Source organism: Cryptomeria japonica, chromosome 1, assembly GCF_030272615.1.
Source record: "Cryptomeria japonica chromosome 1, Sugi_1.0, whole genome shotgun sequence".
Lineage (NCBI taxonomy): Eukaryota > Viridiplantae > Streptophyta > Pinopsida > Cupressales > Cupressaceae > Cryptomeria > Cryptomeria japonica.
Window position 1 is genome coordinate 261,346,175 of NC_081405.1, and position 17,654 is coordinate 261,363,828.

Consider the following 17,654-nt stretch of genomic DNA (forward strand, 5'->3'; position numbering starts at 1 on the left):
GTCCAATAATTTTCTTAATGACACTGTCCAATGAGGATAATTATCTTTCAAAAATTCAAATTTAGTTCTCAAGGAATTAATTTTCCCCTTCTATTTAATCCTAGGCTCCACAATTAGTTAGTTCTAAAAAAAAAAAATTAAATGGAATTAAAAATTCCCGTCTATCTAATTTGGAAACCCTAACTAATTTTAAATATAATATCCCACTACTAATAAATAATTATCATGAAAACCTAATTTAAAATTACACTATAAAAATTACTTCTATGACTCTTTTTTTAAAATAACTTAAGCTTATTTACTTCCCCTCTACCCTAGCTCTAACCGAGCTAGGGTTTCTTTTTTAAAAAGTTTATTATTCTTTTTTCTAACACCACTACCACCCAGGGCGGCCATTGCGGTGGACGAGTTGAGTGTACGCAGGAGGAGGCGGAAGTTTGGCGCAGCCGAGGTCTCCACTGTACAGGGCACAGTGGGCTCGGTCACCGCCCACTGTGCATTACACAGTGCGTACGGTCGTCGGCCACTGTGCACTGCACAGTGAGCTCGGCCCGCCGACCACTGTGCAATACATAGTACGCTCGGTCGCCGGCCACTGTGCCATGCACAGTGCGCTCGGCCACCGGCCACTGTGCATTGCACAGTGCACTCGGCCACCGGCCACTGTGCATTGCATAGTGTGCTCGGCCCCGACCGAAAGCCTCCGCTCAACAAATTTTTTTTTGTTTAAATTTTTTTTTAAAAAAAATATAAATATATTATATATATAAATATATATATATATATATATATATATTTTCATATATATATATATATATATATATATATATATATTTATATATATATATAAATATATATTTATATATATATTTGTTATTACGAATGTTAAAGAAAATACTAATAGAAGTTTCATTTTTTTTTATTTTCTAAAACAGAGATGAATAATGCATATATTTTAACATTCCGATTTTCTCTTTTTTAAAAAAAACTATTTAATATCCAAGGCATAAATTTGATTTTTTCTTTGCTAAAATCTGAAGTAAATAAATGTAAAAGAACACAACAAAATAAATGGATATAGATTTATTCCCTAAATTAGAATAACCATACATATCAATAAATTTAATAGCATCTTATCATTCTAAAGTTTAATAAACTCAAGTTAAGGAATTAGAAGAGAGGAATGTTGTAGATTTTATTCCTAAACTTAATTGTGAAATTTCACTTCTTGCAACTGATATTTACTAGGGTTCATAAAACTTAGATCTTGCAATAGGAAAAATAAACTACAATATACACCTTTAAAACAACATGCATACATTCATTAAAATATTAACAATAAATATTACTCATATTTTTCTGCAAGTAGAATGAAGGTAAATTAAATAAAAAGCTGATTTTTCCATATTTCAAAAAGAACTTTTGCATGCAAATCAAAGCACCCCTTTTCTTTTCAAAATAGAAAATAGAAGCATATCTGGTGGTTTTCAACTCTATCAATATTCTGCAAAATTACAAGATGTTTCTTTATTTAACTACAATATTAAATCTCATGTCCTATTTCAAAATTACAACTTGCCTCTCATTCAATGAATGAGGGTATATTTCTCCTATCAAATTTAAACAAATAACTACAAATGGATTTAAGTTTCTTCAACAATAATCTTCTGCATCTTTTCACTGTTCCTATTCTCTTCTCCTAACTTTCCTGCATAATAAATCACAATATGACCATGGAGTGCTCACCTCCCAGCCTAGGCTAACTGGTAGCCACCCCTGAGCTCGGAGAACCAAGTCCTAGACGGGTAACAAACATGCAAACACATAGAAGACAAAAATACACACAGATTTTCAGGCACACTCCCAACTTGGCTACACAGCACCACACTTTGGTGATGATCATTTCAAGGGTGGTAGTGGACCAATACCCTGAGGAGAATTGCAAGTATGGAAAAACAAGTAGCCACCTCATGGCACAATAAATACATCAAGAATCTCAACCCCATATTCCTTATACCCCCCAAAGGCATTCTAGCCTTATATCCCTCCTTATGACCCCCATTGCACAAACAAGCCATGCAGCAAGGGTCACACAAAGATCCCTTGTGATCTCTCTCAAACGAGAGTCTCTCACTCGAGGGTTGTCACTGCTACCAGCCACAAGATCCTCCTCTCTCCCAAGAGTAAGAGGTCTTGAGAAAACTCCCAAAACACAACAAAGCATAATGCAAAATTTTCAAATGAAATTCTAAAACAAGCCATTCAAGAACACAGATTTCTTCACCAATCATACACTCAAACACATGCAAGAAAATAAACATTTTAAAGAATAATCAATCCAACCTTAATCTGCCCAATGGTAGTATAATATTTGAGGAAGAGCTGCCCAATCCACTATACTTCTTCTTCTACCCTTAGTTAAATTTTCTATTCCAACACTATTCTTTTCTTTTCAAAATTTCTTGTCTCCAAAAATGGAGAGTGGGTGATTACCCTCAAATTCTCAAAATCTTGCTTAAGAAGCTCACATTCTCTGAGTTCTCACAAGTTTCTAAAAACCAGAAAGGAAAGTAAAGCAGAATGGGAAAAAGACTCCCATTCGAATAGGAAAAATCTAAATTAGATTTAACTTCTAATTTTTTCAATTTTCGCACAACTCAAAAAAGCCAATTTTTAAAGTGTCAAAAAGATCATTTAAAAGTAGAAACTTGCCTAAAATTACCCCTAACCCCTAGGTATACCTTATGGGCTTTAGGAAACCCTTATTAAACTACCCCTAGGTGTTCATTTAACCCATTTTAAACCCCTCTGAAGTTTATTTTCGGGTCAAACATATGTTGACCACTCCAAAGATTTCTTTCCCAAGGTATTTATGATCGCACGTTATATTATTTAAGAAAACTATAGTTAAACACTTTCCCACCAAGAGACAAAAATAAAACATTTAAATTTAAATCCACACATGTGTCAAGTGACACAAATAAAACACTTTTACAAAATAAAACATGAAATTGTCTCTTGTGGTTTTTACACATTAAATTTAAATAACACTTAACACTCATGCAGCATATACAGTTACGAATAAAATACAACACAAACGGGGTGTTGTCTCTCCAAATAGACAACCTCTGGCTCACAAACATACATAAGTCTAGGTTTGATTCTCCATAATTTTCCATGGTCACATGGTAAATTTCCTGCGCATCTCAATTTACACATTAGTACTTCCAAATATCCATATATAATATAATTCAATAATATAACAATACACATCATCACTTGCATAAAATTTTCATTTGCACAGATTAAATACATCTTTTATCAAGCAAATTCTCATAAGCAATTTCATCCCAATTCACATAAACTTAACCATACATCATAGTTTTATATTCATAGTAAAGTCCTGCAAATTCAATAACGACATCTATCATTGCAATATCATCCTATCTAACAATCATGTAGTGTTTTATCTCATAAAGCATATAAGTAAATCATCAAATCATAGCAATGTTATCCAAATCCTGAAATCATATAAGTTCTAAGTCTCAAAATTCATCAAAATAAAGTATCCATAATAGTCTAAATATAAAATCCACTGAATGTCAGACTGAGTCGAGGTGAGGCCTCACAAAAACCAAATTCAAATGATATCCAAATTTCATTTCACAAAATTTAACCAAAATGATGCAAATTAAGCAAAATTTCTCAATCCATAAAATCACCATTATACAGGATCCAAAATGATCCAATTTTGAAATTTCATACGTAAATTCCATCATCTTGGGCACAATATAATTTAACATAAAATATTCAAAAATCCAAGGAGCTTAAAGAGCACCAAATTAGAAAAGTTACAAAATTAGAAAAGTAAGTACCCTTTTGAATCCTATCTACCCAACAATGGAGTTACATAGTCAAATTTATAAATTATTCATTTAATCCAAATCGTGGCATGACAACATTTCACTAATATGGTTTTCTCAAATTTTATCACAAAATATTAAATAGTCAATGAAATGAGATGGTTTGCATAAGGAAAATTTTCTAAATCACTCATTGATCCATTTACAAACAACTAAGATTACAAAGATAAATCAAATGGAGAGGTATGAGGTGCTAACCTCAAATTGTATTGAAAATGAAAAGATGAAAAAAAAACTCACAAGGAAAGATTGAATTCATGGAACAACATTAATGATTTTCCATTCCTAATCTAATGAAAGACTACCCACAAAATTTCTCAAAGAATCCACTCCGAAATTTCCATTCCAAAAATCAAGTGTAGGGAGGATTTTGAGAGCTCAAAAATCCCCAAAATATTTAAGTATAAAAATGAGCTAATTTGCTCAAATAAAACCCCACTAAAAATTATGATTTGGAAAATAATAAAAATAAATAAAGGAAATATCATTTTAATTTCCCCTTGAGATTACCCATATGTCCTAATTATGCAAATACTACTAAAATGAATGCATGTAATGTTGGACATATGTTGTCATTGATGTCAAAAGGATGTTGTCTCTAAGGGACATTGTTGGGCATATGTGTTCAGTGAAATTTCAAACATGTTGCTTAGTGGCATTCAAAAGGTTGGAGAAATTATGTTACTATATTGTCACGTCAGATCATTTTGAGTTGTGACAATATCATTGATTAATATGACTATGAATTTAGTTGAGATATGTTTGTAAAATCTTGGTGTGACTATTGAAGTTGATGGAAGTTCTCTAGAAGTTTGTTCGAAAAATTTGGGAGTAGTTACCTAGATAGTAAGCTTGTTCTAGTAAATTATAGTGGTCTACATTTTCTAATGTTTGGGAGTTTTGTCTCGCAACTTCGATTGAGAGTATGCCTAGACATGTTTATCATTATCTAGAGTTTTCAGGATTTTGGTGTAGCAAAACATAATGTTTATTTTACCAGTTTAGCTAATGTGTTACTGATAGACCTTATTTGTGTTCCTCAGTAATGTGGCAAGTGTTTAGTGCATGTTCTACTAGATACTTTAGAGTGGATGCTCCTTGAGACAAAATTGATCCTAAGTGGGATGCACAAGATGTGTTCTCTAGTGTGGAACCATGTATGAGCTCTTTTGACCAAACTTATTATAAATTTGATGAAGTTGGCTTACAAATGAAATGTAACATGTGTGTATACTAGAGATTGCATATGGACAACCATTAAGACCTTCTTAAGCTACATTATGGAGTATGCGGTGTGTTCCTTTAGTTTGTGAATCTTGTGGACAAATTTGACCTGTCCTATTACACGTTTAGTGGAGAAAAGTTGTGTGGTCGACTTGTAGATCATAAATTATGTATTGGGTCAACTTTCTATTGTAATTTTAGTTGTGACACACATATATAAGTATCCTAGATTTATTTATCTATGTAACTCTTAATTTTGTATATGTACTTTTTAAGGATACAAGTTCATATCTTAAAAATTGGATAATGAGGTTGAGTGTACTTTCCAGATTCATATGTGTCATTATCATAAAACCATAAGCTATGAAAGAGATTTTTTAAAGGCTAATTGAATCAAAGGGAAGATGTATGTTGAAGTTGAAGGTCCTAAAATCACATCATTCATATTATTCAAATTGTTCAGATTGTTCTGATTGTGGTCCTAGTTACTAAGTTGCTACTCAGACCTAGGCATATGAGATTGGTGTCTCTAGTGGGTTGGTGATCACAAGAGCATTAAGGAGATTGGTGCCTTTGGTAGGTTTGTTCCTACTAAATCTTTCTAAGTGATTCATTATTTTTGTGAGGTTGGATTTGGGTAGTGGATCCAAGCAACTATTCTAATTGTTGTTTTTCTCATCTTGTGTTTTCATGTATATTTGGTGTTCTTTGTGAGAATGTGTGTTGGCTTATGTATTTTAATTGTTGCATCATTGAAGAATTTAGGTTAAACAAATTTGGAGATTTATATTTATTGCTTGAAAAAATCTATTTATGGTTATTAATGTTTAATAGAGAATGAAAATTGAACATACTAATTCCCCACCCCTCAATTTTTGTGTACCCTTCACATAAGGCATATTTAAATATAAAGTATTTAAATTGCAATAAAAATTATTAAAATCCATTTCCACATTGAAATTGATAAAATGTTATTAAATGCAATTAAGAAAACACTACCTGTTGCCCCCCTTTTTAATTTTGGAACCGCCATCCAAAAAATTTCTAAGTATTTCCTTATCACTCCATTTTTCAAACTCCATGTCACAAGCTTTATGAGTTTTCATTTTTTTGTCATGCGATGTGTCTCTTTCCCAAGTTTGTTGCAGGGTTAAGAAGTTTTGAAAGTATCCGATCTCTTGTTCTCTTGTGCTTTGGTTGCTCTAGCGAGGGTTGTGGAAACTTTGTAAGTCTCGACCATAGGTTCATAATTTTATATTTTTCCTGAATAAGGGACTTGTCAGTCTCACCTAGGTCTTGAGGGATTGGTCAAGTTGTTGTATAGACTAACATTGGTTACCTTCTCAGCAGGAACAAGCTGAAATAAAGGACCATTTTAAAAGGTGAAGTAAATGAAACATTTAAGGAATGTCACATCACTCGAGGACACAGACAAGGTGACTGATAATTTTTGAACCAACTCTCATTTTCGAATTTTCACAAAGTGCATTATCAAGCTTGTTTCCATACAGAGTATGATACAAAACCACAATGCAGGTGTCCGAGACACAGAAGTAGAACAATTGAACCTAGAGACTTTCCTACAAGAGCTTGAAGGAGGTGAGAGGGCATCATTGCGGGAAAGAATTTTTCAATGTGGCCTGGCTTTCGCAGCTGGTTTTCTGGTTGTCGTGCCTTGTGTAGATTTAATCATTACATGTTCTGAAAGATATAACCCCAAGACACAAGAAATCCGAGAAGACGGAGGTAGGTTTGTAGCATGGATTAATGTTGAAATCATCTCTCACAATTTGTGACATCCCAAGAGAAAAGCTTCTGAAGACATGTCCTTTCTAGCTGGTGAAGAGTATTTCAGAACGCACAGAGACTAGTGTATGAACTGCATTGCCAAAAATTGGTTAAAGTCTGAAAAAGGATGTATGTCTCAATTGCCCGCCAAATTGAAAAGAATGAACTTTAAGGATGAAGTTGCAGAGATTATAGTCCGCTTGAATCATGTTGTAGGGAATGCTTGCACTGATTATTTTAAATTTTGGATGTGTCATTTTATCCTTGTGATTTGTGCTCCCAGGAGTTTTATTGATTGGGTTTCTATCATTAGCATGAACAATTGCGGAATTTTCGTTAGTCCCTTGTCTTTCATATGTGTTCATATCTGATTTTTATACTAGTTGGTCAAAAGTCTTGGTCGAGGTTGGAATTGTATCATCCCCCCTGCATTTGCACCCATTTATCAGAAGTTTCCCTAGCTCACCATGTGTAAGGGTATGCAGGCTTTTTCTCGTGTCAATGATGTATTCTTGATGAGGATGGTCAAAAAACTAGAAGGAAATCTTGGTTTATGGATTTCCTATGACTCTACTACCTTTGTGATGAAGTGTGGAAGTTTTTCACCCAGTTTGACATATTCACATACCTTAGAATTGGGGGTTTTGAAAAGACCCATTGAAATTGCCCATTTTCCATCTAATTATATTGTTTTCCTAGAAGTTTGCCACCAGATGGTTGTGGTGAATGTTAAATATCTGAACAAGGGGAAGAAAGGATACCCCTTCTCGTTGTTTGCATCTCATTTCTCTTGCAAAATAAATGGTGTCGCTAAGGCCATGGAAATAATTCTGGAGAACTTTCATTTTCAATCTCTGTCGTCTAGAAATAGTTTTGATAACAAGGGATATGTCAAGTAAAATTTGTATGGATCCAAAGGTTATATGCATCGGTCTAAAATTTGTTTAGATGATGTTGAAGTGTTCAAAAGAAGTTTCATGAGACTCTCTTTGCATAAAATTAACACTCTTGGTGTTTCTTTTAATGTTCTAGATGATGTGATTGAAGATGAGGTCATTTTGGACCCAGAGTATCATACTCTTGTCAATGCAGCCCTCATAGAAGTTGATTGGTTCAGAGAAGAGGTCTCAGACCTAATGGTGCGCACTACTCCAGTGTTGAGAAGAACATCCAACTGGTTAAATGGCAAGTGGAAATAATATGTTAGCTCCTCACAAAGCCAAAGTTCATCATCCCATTGAGAGAAAGGGATAGTTTTCTCTTCCCCTGCTCCAACATCAACAACCAAATCTATAGATAGGATACCAACCTGAGGTTCTCAAGCAGGCGGCAATGGGGAGAAACTTGAAGAAATTACTACTAGGCTAAAATCAACTTGTGAGTGGGATGACAAAACTATGCCATCCAGAGGGAAATCTCCTCTTGTTGATTCTAAAGCTATTTACCAACAGATAATTGATGATCATTCTTTCTCTGATTTGCTTGAAATTCCCTCCTCTCATGTGCAAAACACCCCCAACACTATTAATAAAGATTGAAGGCTCGAAACAACCTCTCCAACATGGTTGGAGGAAGAGGTAGAGAAGAAAAGGAAAGTGTCCACCCATGTTTCCAATGAGATAGATATAGTTGCACTACTGCTACAAAGTTCTCGCAAGCCTAAAAAGGCTAAGTGGATGTCTCAGATCATTTCTGATCCTATATCTGGTCACCAACTTGTAGAGATCGCTCATCTTATCAAATATGTGAGTGCAAGTGATATAGAAGAGAATAATTATAAGATCAGTCATGTGGATATGGGACCTTCTACTTTGGAAGGGGACATCTACCATGTTGAATTTTCAGTTCATGTGTTGATTAAGAGAGCTCAAGAATAGAAGAAAAAGAATCTGGAGCTACAATCCCAAGTGTAGTCATTGAGGGATTTCATTTCATCTATTATAAATCCTGCAACTAGGGAGGATTCAAGTTCACATGTGGAGGGACTTTATCCAGATGTTATGAAAAAGGTCAAAGGTAATTTAGGATATGCTAAAGTTGTCACTAAATGGATAGATGAAATGTATAGGATTAGTGTTAGCTATATTACTAGGTTTAGGGTGTTTAATGTGAATATTTGGAATAAAATAAAGGAACTATTAGCTGAGCTACAACAGATTAGAAAAGAGCATAGGAGTATATTTGTGCTTTCAGAGAAGTTTACTAAGCACACCACATTGAACCTTGCCATTCTGATGATCGAAAAATTAGTAGCACATCCTAAAGAAATTGATCTTACCTAGCGAGAAACCTTGGAGTGGAAAGAAATGATCTACCATGATTATATCAGTAACATTAATGATGTGCTAAAATTATATTTGAATGATATGCTGAAAATAAAGAATAATCTTTATGCTCTAGATGTTGATCTTCTGGATAGCTTTGAGGAGAATGTACGAGAACTTGGTCAAATGATGGGCCAGTTCAAGGAGAATTATTAGAAAAACATTAGGAACCCTCAAAATATTTCTTTGGAATCCTTCAAGGGATTGTGTCACTTGAAAATGCACACTACTAACTTTGAGATTGAGATGGATGAAATGCACAACAATATTGCCACTACTGACGGGTTGACTTTAAAATAGAGAACAAGACCGTGCATCACAACAATACCAGAGGACCCAAACTTGGAGTTGATCATGAACAGGTACCATTAGTATAGAAAAAGTCTTAAGGCTCGTGAGGTGGCACGTGCTGATCAGGAGGTGGAGATTGTTGGCGATAATGAACCGAAAGATGAATAGGAAGGGGGGCAGTTTCATAGTTTTACTGTTTTAATTTCTTTTCTTGAATATTGTCTTGGAAGATAAAAAAACTTATTTTAAAATAACGGTTGTCTTCAACAAATCATTTTTTTGAATGTTTTAAATAGATGGACTTATTTTCATTTTAGGATCTTTTGGGAAAACTTTGTTTTACTCTTAAGAACAAAAACTTCTTTAAGAATATTTTTGTTTACTATTTTGAATATAGAAAATTTTCTGGTGGCTTCATATATTCATAATCTTTGAATTATGGTGTGTGAATTCTTTCTATTCTTTTGAATGGTTATCAGTGGATGCATCTATATTTGAGATGGTGAATGGTTTTAGTTTTCTATTGCTACAAAAATATTATCTTTGAATGTTATTTTGTAGCAATCTAGCTGTTTCAAAATCTTGGAAAATCTAAGAAGTGTTTGTATTGTATGCATGCATTTTCAAAGATTTCTGGTTAAAAGCTCTTTCCTTATTTGCTTTTTGGTTAAAAGCATTTCAATTAATTTCTATTCATTGAATATCATCCGTAGGTAGCTGCCACCTTGTAAAATAAGAAGAGAATTAGTCAGTAAATAGTTTGTTCAGATTGTTTCAACTGTGGTTACATTTTTCACCTTTGTGGGTATGATAATATAGAGTTAGGTGATAAATCTATTAACCAGCTAATTTTTGGTGACTCTACTGGGGACCATAAAAACCATTATTATGAAGTATTTATGGAGTACCAGTCAGTCATGGGTTTATCAAGACAAGTTGCCCCTGTGTTGCAACCTAATGTAGACTGGTTGGTTTATAATCAAGAAGACTTAGTTGTAACTCTTTGATGCCTTTCTTGGGAAAAGAGGAGGATTGACCATCAATATCATAAAGTTAATATTGTTTTGGGAAAAGAAGAGGATTTTGGAGAAAATGTTGTGCGTATGGATGTTGCTTAAAAAGGAGTACTTTTTCTAATCGAAGAGATCCACCCTTTACCAATCCCTAGAATTAATTAAATCTTTCACCTAAGTAGAAGTTGGCGACTTTGAGCCTTGTTGTTTAGTGAAATTCTGGCTTCGAAAAGATACAGTAGGGCTGATAAGAAAAAGGGGATTGTTGATAAAGATTTTGAATTCTTAGAATCTATCAACTTTTCGGCTTTCCCACCTTTACAGAGAACTAAAACTGTCAGTAGGCCTCCTTCTCCTGTTAAATATAATAGACCTGTACCTACCAACTCACATTCCCTCAACCAAATCCTTGTATTTTAGGGTACCACATTACCCCTTCAAGTCTATTTCCCAATCCCTACTATCCAAGTCATGGCTCAACCTATCCTATGGGGTTTAGCAATAGGTCCTATCACATTTGCAATTGGGGCCCAACTCTATGATTTGCCCAAAGGGGCTAGGAAAATTATGCCCAAGCTCAATGGAGATGGGAAAATTTCTCCTGAGGAACATTTAAAGGCTTTCTTTATTGTACCATCTATCTAGGCAGTGCAACACAAAGATGTTGTAATGAGGTTGTTTGTAGAATCTTTGACTGGTCCTATGAAGAAAGGTTCTATGAAGAAAGGTACATGAAACCATGAGAGATTTTGTGGTAAAGTTCAACGAATTGTTTAATAGAATCACCACCAATATGAGACCTGATGAGCATTTAATCAAGGAAATGTTTATCAACACTTTACCACCTGATATAAGTTTTACTATTAAAAGAGAGGGTGTTTCTAATATAGAGGTTGCTCGTACTTTAGCGATAGCAATTCAAGATGATTTGATTACAGTTGGGAAATGGAAAAAAGAGCTACAAACTGGAAAAACCATTACCAGTAAATTCTACTGATCTAGTGATTTAGAGATTAGCCAATGATATTATTACCTTAAAGTGACAGATGCCTAGAGGTCCATAAACTTCTTATCAAGATGTTCCAAGAAGGGATTATAATTATCAAGGTGTTCATAATAAAATGCTCTCTATAACTAGTCCAAGTTAGAGATTGGCAATTGAAGGTACCCCTTCTTCCTCTTCATCTTAAAATGTGAGTACTCATTGTATTTTTCATTTGACATCTAATCATGATGGAAGTACTTTCCTAGAAATGATAAGATATATGCAGTTGATTTCCACAAGTAAATATGCCATGGAGCCTTATGTAGAGGAGCCCAATTCATCCAAGGATGCTAGTGTAAATTTCTTTGAGTACCTACCTGGTAATGTTGATGAGGAAGATGTATTGGTAGAGGTGAATGATCCAACTGTGTTGTGTTCACTAGGTCGTAACATGTAAAGGGAGAACAAAGTAATTCCTCTTCCACTCCAAAGTTTCTCTTAACTAAACAAAAGAAAGCAAACCAAGGAACTCCTAAAGAATCTCAGACCAAGGTAACTCCTTCTACTTTTGTCCCTATTATATTAAACTCTAGTCCATTTGATATTATTGAGTCTTGTAAGAATATAAAGATCCAAATCTCACAAGGCGAATATCTAAGGCTTAATCCTAAGGAATTGGATAGATTAGTTAGATATGTCAAAGAGGGAACCCTATCACCTCAATGCAATGCCCAGTTATCATGTGATAGTGAAGTTAGTGTGGAAGAAAAAGTTTGTTCCAATTCTAAGGATGACCCTTCTTGTTTGCAAGACCCCTCTGCTAAGCCAAAGCCTTTTTATGTCTCTTTGTTTATTGTTGGCTTTAGGTTAAGCAATTGTATTATCGACTTTGGTGCTTCCAAAAATGTAATGCATGCTCAGGTAGCCCAAGCTTTAGGTTTATCCATTACCTCTTCCCAAGGGAAATGTTACTCTATGGATGGCTTTGCAGTCAAGCAATCGTGGGTCAAATTAAAGACGCTCAAGTAGACCTTGCCACTTTTCCCCAAAAGAGACTAAAATTAATAATATTAGTGGTTGATATACCTACCAACTACATAATGCTTCTAAGTGGGACTTTTTCTAAAGATTTGGGGGGAGAAATTCAAATGGATTGGTCCCATGATTTGATTCCACTTGAAGGGAAGAAGATGTGCCTTAACCCTGAACCTAAAGCCAATTTTACTGTATTAAAATTTGGAGACCCTAGAGCTGACATTTTATTTGTGGAAACCGATCCTGGCACCTATGTGTGTTCATCAAATCCTCGTGATAGTTTAGATCAAGTCATCCCTAACCTAAAGGATGAGTTATATACAATTGAGTTCGATGGAAGTTGTGCCAATGCTGGATCAGGAGAAGGATTAGTCTTAGTCTCACCGGATGGTTACAAGTTCCCTTACGCCTTCAAACTAGAATTTGCTAATACCAATAATATTGCAGAATATGAAGCTTTGCTGCTTGGTTTAGGATTAGCTAAAGAAAAGGGAATCAAATAGTTGAAGGTTGTTGGTGATGCTGAGTTGGTTTTCAGGCAAGTCAGAAAGTTTTATATTGTGAAGAATAGTCATCTGAAGCATTATAGAAATAGGGTTTGGGACTTCATTTAATTATTTGATGCCTTCTCAATCAAATCTATTCTGAGAAGCCAAAACACAAGAGTTGATTCATTAGCTATTTCAACCTCTTTACTCTTGCCCCATCCTAACTTTGTAGATAAGTCTTTCCAAGTAGAGGTAATATACAGACCAAGTATCCTTGACAATGTTGATCATTGGCAGGTGTTTAATGATATAAAACAAATAATTGAATTCCTTGAGAATTTTAAGTCTTTTGCTCACTGTTATTTTGAAGGAGGTGCTAATGAGAGTAATGAAGTGTTGGAAGACGAGGTTATTAATTTTGAAGGGAAAGAAGTAGAGGTAGTATAGTTGAAAGGAAATAAGATACCTAAAAGGATTGGTCTCTCTTGAGGTTTTTTCAATAGGCATGATCAGTATCTAAAGCAAAAGAACAAGTTTGTCCCCACCTCTGCTAAATATGATTAGGTCAATATTGGGATTGAGGAGAATCCAAAGCTTGTCTGTATTGGTAAATGATACTATCCTAAAGAAAGGGAGAAGCTTATTACTTGTTACTTTGTTATCGATATGTCTTTGCGTGGAGTTACGCTGACCTAAATAAATTTAGAAATGGCAGTTTCAAGCATAAAATTCCTTTAAAACCCGGTGTCACACCTTTTAGGCAAAAACAATGTACTTACAATCCCAAGATTGCTGATGCAATATTTATTAAAATTCAGAAGATGTGGAATGCAAATATTATCTACCCTATTCATCATTCCACATGGGTTGCCAATATTATTCCTATTAGTAAAAAGAATGGGGAAATAAGAATATGTGTTGATTTCATAAATCTGAATCAAGCTTCTTTAAAAGATAATTATCCCTTGCCTGTCATGGACCAAATTTTGCAAACAGTTGCAGGTTCAAAGATGATGTCGATGGTTGGTGGCTTCTTGGGTTATAACCAGGTTGAAGTAGCTCATAAAGATCAACATAAGACTACTTTCACTACTCCTATTGGAGTATTTGATTATCATAGAATGTCATTTGGTCTTATCAATGTTGGTGCCACCTTCTAGAGGGCTATGGATTTGTCTTTTGGAGATTTTAAAAATAAAATCATTGTAATCTATTTGGATGACCTAACGGTCTTCTCTAAAAAGAGGACCAATCATTTGCACGATTTGGAAGTAGTTTTGTAGCGGTGCAGGGAGGAAGGTATCTCTTTGAATCCTAAAAAAATTATCTTTGTTGTGACTGAAGGAAAACTCTTAGGTCATATTGTCTCAAAAGAAGGAATTAAGATTGACTCTGAAAGAGTGAAGGCAATTATGTAGTTGATCTTACCAGCAAACAAAGATGGTGTTAGTTGTTTCTTTGGATAAGTGAATTTATTAAGAAAGTTTGTTCATGATTTTTTTGAGTTAGCTAAACCTATTGCAGAGATGATGAAAAACCATCCTTCCTTTAAATTGAGTCTTGAGGGAAAATAGTATTTTGAAGATATAAAAGTGGCGATTGTGAATACACCCACCTCGGTATATCCTATTTTCACTAAGGGTTTCATTATATACTCTTATGCCTCGGAACATACCTTGTCGACTATATTGTTACAAAAGAATGAACAAGGTATTGAAGCCCTAATATCTTTTATGACTATCCCTCTGAAGAAATATGAATTGAATTACTATCCTCTTGAGAAGCATGCTTATGTTGTAGTCAAAGCTCTTAAGAGCTTCAGGTATTACATTTTGCACTTTCATTTCATTGTTTTTGTACCGGCGGCAACTGTGAAAAGTATCCTTACTTAGCATGAGATTGGGTGTAATAAGAGGGGCTCTTGGATAGCCAAAGTGTAGGAATACGATGTGGATCCCACTAATTTGGTTAGGGGAAAGGGGTTGGCTAAGTTAATTGCAGAAAGTAAACCCTCAGAGGAAGAAAGCCTCCCATTGGTGTTGTTTACCAGCATAATGGATGAATGATTCTAGGATGTATCATGCTTCTTGACGTATGGAGATTGTCCCCCTCACCTATCCTCAAAGGAAAAAAAGGAATTTGAAACTCAAGGCTAGAAGGTACGTTCCTTGAGAAGGAAATCTGTATAAAAGAGGAGTTGACGGTAATATCTTGAAATGTGTAGACAAGGAACAACAAAAGAAGTTGTTAGAATTCTTTCACAATGAGGCATGTGGCGGTCATTATTCTGCCTCTATAACAATCTTCAAAATTCTTCGTCAAAAGTTCTATTGGCCAGATATGTTAAAAGATACATATGAATAGGTAGCCAAGTGTGAAAAGTGTGCAACATTTACTGGTAGACCTTATTTGGTTGCATTACCCTTGAGACCTGTGGTGATTGATGAGCCTTTCCAACTGTGGGGCATTGATCTTATACACCCAATAAATCCATATTCTTCTATCAGACATACCCATATTTTAGCAACCATTGAATATTTTACCAAATGGGTTAGAAACCATCCCCGTGAAGCATACTACCTCTGAAGTGGTGTGCAATTTTCTAAAAGAAAACATCTTGTGAGATTTGGAGTACCCAAAAAACTGGTTGCTGACAATGCTAGTTATTTTTTATTAGCTGAAATTACCTTGTTTTTCTACGAGAATGCCATAATCCTGGCACACTCATCAGATTATTACCCTCAAGGGAATGGAAAGGTTGAGTCTACCAATAAGAATCTTGCCTCCATCATCAAGAAATTAGTAGATGAGAATCAAAGGGAATGGCATAAAAAGCTATATGATGCTCTATGGGTTGATAGAGTAACAAATAAAAGGGCTATAGGCATGTCTCCTTTCCAACTTGTTTATGGGGTAGAGAGTGTTTTACTCTTGCCACTAGAACTCTCTACACTCAATTTGCAAAAGGCTATTGAAGATGAACAATTTCAATCTACAGTGGAGGAGAGGATAATGTACCTAAATAAGTTGGAAGAACAAAGGGATGTGGTGATAGACAAAATTTCTCACCACCAACAAATGGTTAAGAATATATTTGACAAGAGAGCCAAATAGAGGAATTTTATAGTCGAAGACATGGTACTTCTTTGGGACAAGAGGAGAGAGCCGAAAGGTTCACACAAGAAGTTTGATTCATTATGGAAGGGACCTTTTCAAATCAGACAAGTCCTTGGCAATAATGCTTTTCTATTGGCCTATCCTGATGGTACTCCATTGCCTCTTGCCTACAATGGGCAAGATTTGAAAATATTCAATTAAAGTAGTGTCATCCCCTTTCTACATAGTTTTGTTTTCCTACTTAGTTTGTTCTGTCTTGCTTTCTTTAGTCTCTATTGCCAAATGAAAAAGGCTTATGCCAAGTTTCTCTGGATCCTTTGCATCCTAAAAGTCCTTTTCCTCATTCAGAGACAACATGTTGCCCCCCTTTTTAATTTTGGAAATGCCATCCAATTTTTTTCTAAGTATTTCCTTATCACTCTATTTTTCAAACCCCTTGACGCGGGCTTTATGAGTTTTCAAAGTTTTGTCACACGATGTGTCTCTTTTCCAAGCTTTTCATGGGGTTAGGAAGTTTCAAAAGTATCTAATCACCCGATCTCCATTGTCTTTTGCTTTGGTTTCTCTAGTAGCGGTTGTGAGAACTTTGTAAGTCCCAACCATAGATTCATAAGTTCATATTTTCCTCAACTAAGTGACTTGTCAGTCTCACCTAGGTCTTGAGGCACCGCCTTTACGTCAAGTTGTTGTACAGACTAATGGTATTTGCCTTGTCAGCAAGAACAAGCCCAAATAAAGGACCGTTTTAAAAGGCAAATTAAATGCAACATTTAAGACATGTCACATCACTCGAGGACACAGACAAGGTGGCGGATAATTTTTGAACTAGCTCTCATTTCCAAATTTTCATAAAGTGCATTATCTAGCTTGTGTCCATGCAGAGTGTGATACAAAACTAGTGGGCAGTGTGAAAAAAACAAGTAGAACAATTGAACCTAGAGACTTTCCTACAAGAGCTTGAATGAGGTGAGAGGGCACCATTGTGGGAAAGAATTTTTTAGTGTGGTCTGGCTTTCACAGTTGGTTTTACGGTTGTTGTGCCTTGTGTAGATTTAATCATTGCATGCTCTAAAAGATATAACCCAAAAACACAACAAATACGAGCAGACAGAGGTAGAGTTGTAGCATGGATTAATGTTGAAAGTGTCTCTCACACTTTGTGCCTTCCTGAGAGAAAAGATTTTGAAGACATGTCCATTCTAGCTGGTGAAGAGTATTTCAAAATGCATGGAGACTGGTGTATGAACTACATTTCTAGAAATTGGTTGAAGTTTGAAAAAGGAGGTAAGTCTCAATTGCCCACCAAATTGAAAATAATGCACTTTAAGGATGAAGTTGCAAATATTATAGTCCTCCTTCATTGCATTGTAGGGAATGCTTGCACTGGTTCTTTTGAATTTTGGATGTGTCATTTTATCCTGGTGATTTGCGCTCTCACGAGTTTTATTGACTAGGCTTCTCTCATT